Genomic DNA, 3,042 nt, shown 5'->3' on the forward strand with positions numbered 1-3,042 from the left:
TCCCTATCGGGCACTCTGAGCATGTAGGTTAACTAGAGGGCATTAGGACTATGTAGGTTACCTAGCGGGCACTTGGACTATGTAGGTTCCCTGTCGGGAACTTGGAGAATGTAGGTTAACTAGGGGGCACTAGGACAATGTAGGTTACCTAGCGGGCCCTTGGACTATCTAGGTTACCTAGCGGACACTTGGACTATGTAGGTTCCCTATCGGGCACTTGGACTATCTAGGTTAACTAGCGAGCACTTGGATTATCCAGGATAACTAGCGGGCACTTGGACTATTAGGGTGCCTAGCGGCATTTGTACTATATAGGTTACCTAGCGGGTACTTGGACTATGTAGGTTAACGAACAGGTACTTGGACTATGTAGGTAACCTAGTGGTCACTTGAACTCTCTAGGTTACCCAGTGGGCACTTGGACTATGTAGGTTAACTAGCGGGCCCTTGGACTATCTAGCTTAACTAGCGGGCCCTTGGACGATGTAGGTTAACTAGCGGGCCCTTGGACTATGTAGGTTAACTAGTGGGCCCTTGGACTATGTAGGTTAACTAGCGGACACTAGGACGATCTAGGTTAACTTGCGGGGACTTGGACTATGTAGATTAACTAGCGGCACTTGGACTATCTAGGTTAACTAGTGGGCCCTTGGCCTATGTAGATTCCCTAGCGGGCACTTGGACTATATATGTTCCAGAGCGGGCATTTAGACTATGTAGGTTCCTTAGCAGGCACTTGGACTATGTTGGTTCCAGAGCGGACACTTGGACAATCTAGGTTCCCTAACGGGCACTTGGACTATGTAAGTTAACTAGCGGACACTTGGATCATCTAGGTTAACTAGCGGGCACTTGGACTATGTAGGTTACCTAGCGGGCACTTGGATTATCTAGGTTACCTAGCAGGCAATTTGACTATCTAGGTTAACTAACGGGCACTTGGACTATGTAGGTTGCCTAGCGGGCACTTGGATTATGTAGGTTCCCTATCGGGCACTTGGACTATGTAGGTTAACTAGTGGGCACTTGGACTGTCTAGGTTACCTAGCGGGCACTTGGATTATCTAGGTTAACGAACGGGCACTTGGACTATGTAGGTTACCTAGCCGCTACCTGGACTATCTAGGTTAGCTAACAGGCACTTGGACTATCTAGGTTCCCTAGCGGGCACTTGTACTATCTAGGTTACCTAGCTGGCACTTGGACTATGTAGGTCAACTAGCGGACCCTTGGACTATCTAGGTTAGCTAACGGGCACTTAGATTATGTAGGTTAACTAGCGGGCACTTGGAATATGTAGGTTAACTAGCAGACACTTGCACTATGTAGGTTAACTAGCGGGCCCATGGACTATGTAGGTTTACTAGAGGGCACTTGGACTATCTGGCTTCCCTAAAGGGCACTTGGACTATCTAGGTTACCGAACGGGCACTTGGACTATCTAGGTTACATAGCGGGCACTGGGACTATGTAGGCTAACTAGGGGGCCCTTGGACGATCTAGGTTACCTAGCGGGTACTTGAACTATCTAGGTTAACTAGCGGGCACTTGCACTATCTAGGTTACCTAGCTGGCACTTGGACTATGTACGTTCCCTAGCGGGCACTTGGACTATCTAGGTTAACTAGCGTGAACTTGGACTATGTAGGTTCCTTAGCGGGCACTTGGACTATCTAGGTTGCCTAGCGGGCACTTGGACTATTTAGGTTAACTAGCATGCCCTTGGACTATCTAGGTTACGTAGCGGGCACTTGGTATATAGGTTAACTAGCGGGCACTTGGTCTATGTAGGTTAACTAGAGGACACTTGGACTATCTAGATTGACTAGTGGGCCCTTGGACTATGTAGGTTAACGAACGGGCACTTGGAATATGCAAGTAACCTAGCGGCACTTGGACTGTCTAGGTTACCTAGCGGGCACTTGGACTTCTAGGTCAACGAACGGACTCTTGGGCTATGTAGGTTGCCTAGCGGGCACTTGGGCTATGTAGGTTGCCTAGCGGGCACTTGGACTATCTAGGTTAGGTAACGGGCACTTGGACTATCTAGGTTACCTAGCGGGAACTTGCACAATGTAAGTTACCTAGCGGGCACTTTGACTATCTAGGTTACATAGCTGGCACTTTGACTATCTAGGTTACATAGCGGGCACTTGGACTATGTAGGTTTCCTAGCGGGCACTTGGACTATCTAGGTTAACGAATGGGCACTTGGACTATGTAGGTAACCTAGCGGGCACTTGGACAGTCTAGGTTACCTAGGGGGCACTTGGACTATCTAGGTTAACGAACGGGCACTTGGACTATGTAGGTTCACTATCGGACATTTGGACTACTTAGGTTACCTAGCGGGCACTTGGACTATCTCGGATAACTAGCGGGCACTTGGACTATCTAGGTCAACTAGTGGGACCTTGTACTATGTAGGTTAACTAGCGGGCCCTTGCACTATGTAGGTTAACTAGTGGGCACTTGGACTATCTAGGTTAACTAGCATGCACTTGGACTATCTAGGTTAACTAGCGGGCACTTGGATGATCAATATTAACTAGCGGGCACTTGGACTATCTAGGTTAGCTAACGAGCACATGGACTAAGTACGTCCCCTAGTGGGCACTTGGACTATCTAGGTAAACTAACGGGCACTAGGACTATCTAGGTTAACTAGCGGGTACTTGGACTATCTAGGTTACCTAGTTGGCACTTGGACTATGAAGGTTCCCTAGCGGGCACTTGGATTATCTAGGTTACCCAGCAGGCACTTGGACTATGTAGATCAACTAGCGGGCCCTTGGACTATCTAAGTTAGCTAACTGGCACGTGGACTATGTAGGTTAACTGGCGGACACTTGCACGATCTAGGTTAACTAGCGGGCTCTTGCACTATGTAGGTTAACTAGCGGGCCCATTGACTATGTAGGTTAACTAGCGGGCACTTGGACGATCTAGGTTAAATAGCGGGCACTTGGACGATATAGGTTAACTAGCGGGCACTTGGATTATCTAGGTTAGCTAGCGGGCTCTAGCGCTATGTAGGTTAAA

This window comes from Tenrec ecaudatus, unplaced genomic scaffold (assembly GCF_050624435.1).
Source record: "Tenrec ecaudatus isolate mTenEca1 unplaced genomic scaffold, mTenEca1.hap1 Scaffold_546, whole genome shotgun sequence".
In the NCBI taxonomy this organism is placed as follows: Eukaryota; Metazoa; Chordata; class Mammalia; order Afrosoricida; family Tenrecidae; genus Tenrec; species Tenrec ecaudatus.